The sequence below is a fragment of the Puma concolor genome, chromosome B3, assembly GCF_028749965.1.
Source record: "Puma concolor isolate L17-30 chromosome B3, mPumCon1.1.hap2, whole genome shotgun sequence".
In the NCBI taxonomy this organism is placed as follows: domain Eukaryota; kingdom Metazoa; phylum Chordata; class Mammalia; order Carnivora; family Felidae; genus Puma; species Puma concolor.
This window is the reverse complement of record NC_141672.1, coordinates 117,794,082-117,804,087: the sequence shown is the minus strand read 5'-3', so window position 1 is coordinate 117,804,087 and position 10,006 is coordinate 117,794,082.

Sequence of the window (10,006 nt, the reverse complement as noted above, 5' to 3'; positions counted from 1 at the left end):
ACTCTGTCCTATGGTTACCAAATGGGGAAAATAATAGCACCAATTTCTTAAGGTTCTGTGGTGAGGAAATGAGTTAATTCATCTAAGGTGCTTAGTATGCAGCGGCTGGCACCTGATCAGCCCTCAGTTAAGTGTCACTGTTACATATCATGGTTAATGAGGAGCAGGGAAGTGGTCTGCTCTCAGCTGCAGGAGCAGACCGTGTGTGTGTGTGTGTGTGTGTGTGTGTGTGTGTGTGTGTGTGTGTGGCGGTGGTGTGGGGGGAGGTTAGTGATGGAGGAGAGACCAGAGACTCCGGTGTAGGTCGGAGGCATCAAGGCACTTCTTAGGGACAGGGCTGGGTGGGCAGAGAGGAGGGGCACTGTCTGGTGGGGGAAATGAGGTATACTGACAAAGGCTAGTCCACCCAGACCTACGGAATGGGAGGGACAGTAACGGGCCCGTCGGAGAGTGGGCTGGAGAGACAGTGTGGCGGCAGTTTGCATAGAGCCTCAAATGCCAGGAGCAGGAGTTGGGTGTGACTCCCCAGACAAACCACAGGCTGGCTCTGTGACGCAGCGCACCCCTGGGCCAGCTTCCCAGTGAGGGACTAGCTCCTCAAAGTAGGGAAGAAGTAGTCCCACTCCTACCCTTTGGGGAGACATCAGGTCCCAGAGATTGCTATGGTGTAATGCAAAAAAAGCATGGATTGGGGGTTCAGATCTCAAAGTTCAATCTCAGCCGGGCCACTTACTAGCTGTGTGACCTTGGGCTAGTTACTTAAGGTCTCTGAGCTCAGTTTCCTCTTTTGTAAGATCAGGCTCAAAATATACTTCTGCTCATGAGAGATGCTGCAGATTCAGCAAGATAACAGCTCTAGGGGTGGGGTTGGGGAGGGTTTTCAGCTCAGTTGGTTTCCCTTTCTTTCCTCTGAGGTCAAGATGGAATGATAAAATAGTGCCTGATGGGGCCTTCTCTCAGCCTAAAGGAAGGCCCTTCAATAGCTCTGCAAAGGCTTCTGAAAGGGAGAAGTTGACATCTCCCCTCCTCTGATGGAGTCGGCTGGCAAAAGGGGAAGGGACTGTGGGCATTTGGGGGAAATGCTCTAATTCCTGTCCCAGTTTGGTTACCGACCCATCTTCCTTTGCCTCCAACACATTTGACTTCTTCCCCTGGTTTGCTGTGGCAAGGAGTGTGAACTTTGGAGTCAAATAGAGTTGCATTTGAATCCTGGCTCCACCTCTCCATAGCACAGTGAAATACGTGTTTTAACTTCCCTGAACCCTAGGCCCAGGAGGCAGATCAGTAAGTACTCTGCCCTATTAGGTGTCCTCTCTAGTGAAAGAGCCAGTCAATGTTCAGTCACTTATTCATTCACAGACTCACTCAACAAACACTTATTGAGCACCTACTAAGTGCTAGCCGCCGTCCTGGATGCCGGAGATGAAGGTGTAGGCAAGGTCACCGTGGTTCTTGCCCAGCAGGATAAACAAACAGGGCGATCAGACACTGTGGCAGGAAGGCAGTGAATTCTGGATGGAGGAGAGCAGGCTACGGGAGCCAGGCACACAGGCTCGGCAGCTTCAGGAACAGTCAGGAGGCCAAGGTGGTGAGGCCTGCAGGTCGGGGAGGGAGGTATTCAGGGAAGGGGTCAGATCCTGGGGGCCCTTGGGGGCCAGGTGTTTTATGACATGAGTTTGGATTTTATTATATGGCCAATGGGGAGCCAGTGGTGATGGGCTTGGGCTCCTGTGGACAAAGGTGAGCCATGGGACAGCTCTTGTTTAGGTGCTGTTTGTGGGGAGTAAGGCCACAGGAGAAAGCAGGCCTGATCTTTGGGTGTGGCTGGAGCATCTGGGCAAATAGCCAGGGAGGCTCCTGCTAGCTGTCCCAGGATGGGCTACTTGTCGCCACACTGGAGGGAGTCCAGAGAAGAGAGGCTGGAGACTCCTGGATGTGGAGGGTGGAGGTCAGGACTTCGGGCTGGACTTAACAGTATGAGCTAGACCAGCGCTATGCACAGATGGGTAGGTCATTGGTTGCCAGAAGTCCAGAGCTTAACCACCTTTATGGACGGACTGCGCTGTGTTCCCAGGGTCGGTCCCTTGGGAAGGGAAGGGTCTCTCTCTTCCCTCCATCCTGCCTCCTCCCCTCCCCCAGCCTCTTTGCTCTGAGATGACAGTTTAGAGAAGCTGGTGTGAAATAGTTTGAAACTCAGAACTTCTGGGCGGTCCCACAGGGCAGAAAACAGGAAGCCAAGATTAAAGGCAGATTTCCAGCAAAGTCCCCTTGCACTTCCTGCGGAGCAGGTGCTCAGGCCAAGCTGACTGTGAGCAGCTGCCCTTGCTTGACAGTACCTCAGGTGGCCTCCTGCTTCGGGAATATGCTTCGGCCTTGTCATCACCACCCCCACTGGGGAGGTCCTGCTAGGCCCTTGGGGAATGAGCCTCCTCCAGAAGGAGGCTGTGGAAGGTGGAAGGGGAGGTCACTGGGAAAGAGGCCGAGTGGCACCAACAGGAAATAGCACCTGGGGACACCTGGGCAGCAATGAGACCTGGTGGAAAAGGCATGGCTTTGGGGTCACTCAGGCCTGGTGTGAATGCCACTGCCCTGCTGCAGGGTCTCGCAGACCCGAGGGCTGGGTTGAGGGGTGGAAGCAGTAGACAGGGGGGCTTGAGGGAAAGTGACCAGGGAGACCAGACCAATGGCAGCGGCTGGGAGTACCTAGAGAAGGGCAGAAACCAGGAGAAAGCAAGAAGCCACAGTGGCCTCTGATATCTCAAAGCCAGGGGCTGCTTGGCCGGATGGCCAAGCTGATATCCATAGCTGCTAGAAGCTCAGGGAACCAGGGGCCAGGATGGGCCTCTCCTGTGGCCTCTTTCCCTTCCTGACCCACAGGGGAGCAGGCTTCCATGGGCTCCATCAAGTCACAAAGCTGCACCTGCCTCATGTAGGCCTGAAGCCTTGGCTTTCCAGATAAGCCCTTGTGCCTGAGCCTGAACTCCCACCCTTACAAAGCTGTCCTTTAGAGTAAGCAGTGTCCACTTGAATCTAGAGGTGTCACACATTGAAAACCTCCACCCTTGGGCTGCAGAGTTTATCATGAGGATGAGGTGGTGGCCTGGGAAACCCAGGCTCTAGGGACAGATCTTGCTTGTGACTTTGGGCAAGTCCTCCCTGTCTAGGCCTCAGTTTCCCCACCTATGTGCTGAAGGGCTACATTTGGGGGTCTCCTACAGGTCTGACTCCTTGTGCAAAAGTGTAGGCCCTGAGGATGAGGGGAGGTGGCTGCCGATTGCCTCCAATTGACCCCCTGGGACCAGAGAACTACCGAGCACCTACTATGTGCCAGGCACTTCATTATCATTACTGATGATGACAGCTAAAATTTACTGAGCACTTACTATGCACAAGCATTGCTGATGTCAGATAAAGGTCTCTTCCCTTCACGGCACCAGTTTGCTCAAGGGAAATGTCCTAGGAAGTTAGTCTTTGTTTCTGACATGATGGTGGTAGAAGTCTTGGTGGTGGCAGTTTGGTGGCTTTGTGGCTTTGGCCAACTGAAAGGCCGCTGGGGAGTTGGAGGACCCCACTCTTGTGGCCTGAGTCCACCCACACACAGGTCTTCCCCCGCTATACAGGGGTTAACTGGCCAGTCCCCTGACTGCAAAGGTCACGGGTACTGGGCTGCCTGATTTAGAACCTCCCTGAAGTGGGAGAATGCAGAGCTAAGTCCATGACATGAACTGGTCAAGATACCTGTCATCCCTGCAAGCCGTCTCGGTGCCGCCCTCATGGCACAGATTTCTCTCCTCCTCGGTCCCTGTCTTCTTGGAATGTTCTGGTTGGGGGGGCACACATGTTGAGCAAGGTGATGAGCGTTACCAAGAGGATGTGCAGGTGTGCCGTGGGTTCAGCGCAGAGGAGCCCTCCTCACCTGAGTGTTCAGACCCAGCCTGGGGGGAGTCAGAGGGGATGACAGGAGCAAAGGCACTGGAGCTGGAAGGAACTGAACTTGAGAGGAGGGGAAGGAGGCCAGGATGGAGTGAGGGGCAGGGCAGGGTGGCCGAGCCCTGAAGCAGAGCAGACCTTGAGAGTCTGTGCAGCTCCTCCCCAGGTAGAGACACTGGGCTCTTTGAGGGTTTTACCATGGTCCAGCTGTGCATTTGTGTGTTTCTGAATATTTTATTATTTGTTTATTTATTTATTTATTATTCTTAAAAATATTTTTTTAAATGTTTATTTTTGAGAGAGAGAGAGAGAGTGATAGAGTGTGAGCATGGGAGGGGCAGAGAGAGAAGGAGACACAGATCTGAAGCAGGCTCCAGGCTCTGAGCTGTCAGCTGTCAGCACAGAGCCTGACTCAGGGCTCGAACCCACAAGCCGTGAGATCGTGACCTGAGCTGAAGTCGGACACTCAACCGAGCCACCCAGGTGCCCCTATTATTATTATTATTTTTAAGTAGACTTCAGGCCCAGTGCGGAGCCCAGTGTGGGGCTTGAACTCCCAACCCTGAGATCAAGACCTGAGCAGAGATCAAGAGTCAGGCACTTAGCCCACTGAGCCACCCAGGCGCCTCTTTGCCTTTGAATTTTTTTAAATTTACTTATTACATTTTTTAAATGTTTACCTATTTTTGAAGTCGAGAGAGAGCGTGAGCAGGGGAGAGGCGGAGAGAGAGAAGGAGACACAGAATCCAAAGTAGGCTCCAGGCTCCGAGCTGTCAGCGGAGCCCGATGCGGCGTTGGAACCCATGAGCCACGAGATCATGACTCGAACCAAAGTCAGACGCTCAACCCACTGAGCCATCCAGGCACCCCTGCATTTGAATTTTTAAATGACACTCCTGGGGTGCCTGGGTGGCTCAGTCAGTTAAACTTCTGACTCTTGGTTTCGGCTCATGTTGTGATCTCATGGTTCATGGTTCATGAGTTCAAACCACACATCTGCACGGACAGTGTAGAGTTTGCTTGGGATTCTCTCTTTCTCCCTCTCTCTCTGCCCCCTCCCCTGCTCTCACGTGCACTCTTGATCTCTCCAAATAAATAAGTAAATAAACTTAAAAAAAAAAAAAAGAGAGCTACTCCTGCTTACAGGTGGAGAATTTGCTTTCTGTCCTACAATGACCTTCTCCAGATCCCAAGGCTAGACCACTCCCCTCTGCTGGGCCCCTCAACAGGCCCTGTCAGCACTCACTGACTGCCCCTTGGTGGGGATTTCCTGATCTGCTCTTGGAGGCTGAAATGCAGTGTTCTCAGATGTTGGTGGGATGAATAACGTGAATTTTAATCAATAATAATTAAAAAAACCAATAATGAGGCAACACTAATATGGGGCTGACAATGTGCCAGACAATATCCTAAGCACTTTACGTGTCCTAATAGTCATTTAATCCTTGCAATATACTCTTGAAGTAAGTATCATCATTATCTCTGTTTTGCAGATACAGAAACTTAAGAGGGATTCTGTCAGGGAACTCAGTCATCAGATCCTGGGTAGGGGAGGAAGGACCCAGAATGCCACCGCATCATTATCACCCAATTTATTTTAACAAGTCTGGGTTAGAGTCCTGGCCTCACTCCTGCCCAGCTGTGTGACTGTAGGCAAAGGTCACTTAACCTTTCCTAGCCTCAGTTTCCTCATCTCTAAAATGGGGATGAGAGGCCCACCTCACAGGGTACTTGTGATGCTAACGGGAGACGATGTAAAGCTGATCATTTAGCACAGTGCTTTGGCACAAAGCATGCTTTCGCTCACTGGCAGGCAGAAGAGAGTTTTTGCTCTGAGTCCCAAAACGGGCTGTGTAGTCCTGGCCCTCTCCTGTTGTCCTGTGAGTATTCAGTGCACCTCCCTGAGGCTTTTGTCTGTGCCTGTCCCTACGGTTGGCTACAGAGTGGCTGATACATTCAAACCCTCCTTCATCCATTCACCAAATATTGAGGGTGTATTTACTCCTCTCCAGGCCCTGGAGCCCCTGGGGTTGGGCAGGGCCAAAGCTTCCTGGAGTGCTGGGCTCACAAACCCTCTTACAGGTTGATGCCCAGAGAGCTTCACCTGCCAGGTGTCATCTTTGAGCTGAACCAACCCCCACCCAGAAGTGCCCAGGCTCTGCCTCGCAGATTGGAAGCCCCAGTTGGTGCTGTTGGGGCTTCTTCATGGGAACTGCTTGGGGGAAAGCAAGAAAAAGCATCCTGGGGTTCTCTGAGGTGCAGAGGTTGGAAACGTGGCCCGGGTGGGGACTGGCAAGGAGAAGGAGCAGGAGGTTTGCCTGGCTTGGGCAGCAAGGTGAGAGCAGCTGGGGGTCAAGCTTTTGCAAATCACATGCAAATCCTCCTGCCCTGTTGCACCTGTGAATACACCTGTGTGTCAACACCTGTCCCTGTGGGAGATTAGGGGAGCTTTGAAAAGACCCCTCTTTTGGTTGGGAGTGGAGTGGAGCTGGGCAGGGAGGGGACCCTCCTTGAGCTGAAGGAGGTTCTAGAAGCCACCTGAGTCAGGAATGAGGCCTGGAGGGCCCTTCTTCAGTGGGCTGCAGGGAGCCCGGAGGAAAGTGTTCCTTCCCTCCGGCTGTTAAGCCCCCCAGAGTTGAGTTCTGGGTTGTGGGTGTCTTGGGGACGGGTGAGCTCTCTGAGGACAGGGGCTGGCTTTTTTTCCCTCTGTCTGTCCATGGGGGGGGGGGGGCACAGTGCCCATGGCAGGCCAGTTCTGGTTGGAAAGATGGCCCTCTTATTCCCCAAAGACCTCCCCCCACCCCAGGGGGCCATGCAACTCCAGTTCCTCAGCAGCTAGGGTGTCGCCAGACCTCAATCCCCAGCTCCACTGGCCAGTCAGCAGTGAGAGTGGCAGCTTTAGAGAGAAGTCAGGCCTGCCTGAGTCTGGGAGCCAAGGTCCTTGGTGCTTGATGTTGACAAGGGACCTAGTGTTGGTTGAATGAGTGAAGGATTAAGCTTGGGGTGAAAGTGACCAAAGCTTGGCAGGAGCTGGTTGCTCCCCTGAGCTGTGGTGCAGAGAACACCAGACCTCATGTCAGCTAGGGTGAGGGTGCGTGACAGAAGGATGCAGTGCCACAAACACCAGCAACCCTTGGAGATTATTTTCAGTGGCAGCTGGGAGCCGAGAGGCTGGGGGCAGCATCCTGTTCAAACCGCACTGAGAGCCTGATCTTAGCTGTCTCCTTGTGGCCGTCTTCCTTGGATGACTGCCATTTCCCCTGCGTGTTCGGTCTCTTCTGCTGCTTTTGTGAACAGTACGTTTATTTTTTGCTTATATGAGCCAGAGGTCAGTTTCCGTTTGTCACTTAGAACCCTCCGCAGTCACCCTGAGCCCATACCCGTTGTTGTGGCAGGAGTATGAGGTAAGGTCCTGCGTGGGAAGTGTCAAATTCATAACAGTAATCAGACAAAGGTCATTTTCTTCCCCTTGCACTCCTCACAATGACTTGCCTTCTGTTCTCTTTTAGAATGAGTTTGGTCTCTCTGATGGTGCTGGCCTGTGGTCTCATCAGGTCTGAGAGGGAACAGCGCCTCCTGGCGGCCAGAGAGGAGATCCCAAGGGAAGGGGAAGGTGGAGGGGCTGGAGGGGCAGGGCAGAGTCACAGGGCTCTGGCCAGCAGCCCCAGAGCCACGTCTGGAGAGCAGGTGCATGTCTGGAAATAGTTGTCTGCTAGAAGCCTGGAGAGGACCCTGTCCCGGACTCAACTAGGGCCAGAGCCAGAGCTGACCCTCTCCAATTGGGAGTGTTGCAAGGCAGGTTCTGGGCAAGGCTGGCCCGTGTAGATGAGGGAAGGGAACCAAGGGCAGCCGGAAGGGGAAGAGATAAGGTGACTTCTGGAAAACATGGGTGGGTTGGTCATCCCTTCACAGAGAGGCAGAAGTCAGCCCTTCAGAGAACCACTCCTAGCCGTTCTCCATCTGGCTCTGGAAGGCCTTTTTCCAGATGGGGTGCTAGTGAAGGACAGCCAGATCAGCACCAGGCTGCTAGGATTCCCCAGGGTCCCCGACCTCGGGCTGCTCTCTGATTCCAAGGCCACCACCACACTGGCTCTCAGGGCATCTGGCCTGGCCTCAGCATTGCTGACATCACTGGAATTCTCCTGAATAACAGGAGCAGGGGTGCCTGGCTGGCTCAGTCGGAAGAGCATGCGACTCTTGATCTCGGGGTTGTGAGTTCGAGCCCCACGTTGAGGATAGAGATGACTTAAAAATAAAATCTTAAAAAACAAAACAAAACAGGAGCAAGGGAGGGTGAGACAGAAGGAAGGCACCGTTTGTGGAACACCTATCATGTGCTGGGTGTTTGTACACTCGATCTCATTTCCCCTCAAGGGAAATAGTAGCATCTTGATCTTATCTGTACAGCAAAAGAGAGGCTCACAGAGGTGATTTGCAGAACCATCCCAAAGCCTGGGCTCTCTCTTCTACCCCATGAGAGGCTCTCAGACAGCGGTTCCAGAGGCGGGCCCCACGTCCTAGGTTTGTTTGGCAGTGAGCTGGGGGAGATGTTTACACCCCGCCTGCCAGGCCTCCCTTGAGGAAGAGAGGAAGCTCTCTGCTGCTCTCTGCCGCTTCAGAGCCTTCTCCTGCCAGAAACAGTCCAGGTAGGAGTGTCTGGGTTGAATGGTCCTGGACCCCGAGATGGGAGGCAGAGCTGGGACAGTGGTGGAGGCAGGGCTGGGATGGAGGGCATGAGGGGGCAGATGGGGGTCACTCGTGAGCTTTCCTAGCATGCCTGGTGTGGGCCCCGGGGGCATGCTTTGGTGCAAGGACTTCTGCAGGAGCTGCAAGAGTCACAAGCAAAGCTGAGGTCAAGTCTGACTCTGTAGATGGCTAGTGGTGTCATCCTGGGCAAGGGATCTCCTCTTCTGCACCCAGCGGGCATGAGCACCCTGCCCTCACAGAGTGCCGTGAGGACCAAATGGGCAAAGAAAGCAGCAGGAGGGATCTGGCAGAAAACAAGTGCTCAGGAAACTCAGGTGGATTCTCAAGCAGAATCAGGGGAGCATCTGGACATCTTCCAGATTCTAGCATTTAACCCCTTTGGATAGAAGATCTCTGAGAAGAGGTAGGTGAAGGTGTAGGTCCCTGTAGAACAGGCCGCTCCCGTCTCTGGGCCTGTCAGTGCACCTGTAACCCTCATTTGCTCACCTGTTGCTCCAGTAAGTAGCAGTGTGAGTCCCTGGAAGTCAGGAAGGGTCTACACCATCAGTGTTCCTGGTGTCCCCAGCACGGGGAAGATGATGGGTCAGCCTTGGGGGTAATGATTCCCTGAACCTGGAAGAGAACAGAATTGAACTCCTGGCAGGGAGTTGGACAAGGAGTTTCTACTTCAGGCAGATCTATGTAGATCGTGCCAGGAATGATGGAGGAGGGGGGTAGGGGGAGAGCATCCTCTGACCATTCTTTTTTTCTAGAAAAAATTTCTAAATTTGAGTATTGCTGACAAACAATGCTACGTTAGTTTCAGGTGTACAACATGGTGATTTGACAAGTTTATACATTATGCTGTGCTCACAGATGTCACCTACAACACGACTACGATATCACTGACTATATTCCTCATGCCATGTATTTTATTCTCGTGACTTACTCCCTGCTTGTAGGTCTGTATCTCCCGTTCCCAAACCTCACCCATTTTGCCCATCCATCTCCCCCTCTGGCAACCATCCGTTTGCCTCTGGCCATTCTTAGTGGCTTCTCCAGAATTTCTGAGTGGGAAGCGCTTGAGACTTGTCTTGAGGCTGCGTTTGCAAAATAAACTTGCTTTTCCTTCGCTTGTCCATCCCGGACGGGGTCGTCAGGGCTGCCCCCTACCTTCCGCGGCTTCGGGACGCCTGTTCTTCTCCGAGTGGCCACGAGGGGGCGGCCCAGACTGCATTCTCGCTGCGGCAGCTCCCGGCAGGGGTGAGGGGGTCAGATCTAAGCCTGAGAGCTGAGAACCTGGCTGGGGGCAGGAAGAGGGCTACAGAGTTGGACAGCTGCCTATGCGGGGGTGCGAGAAAGGGCCACTCGCCTTCCCGCAGCTCACAAG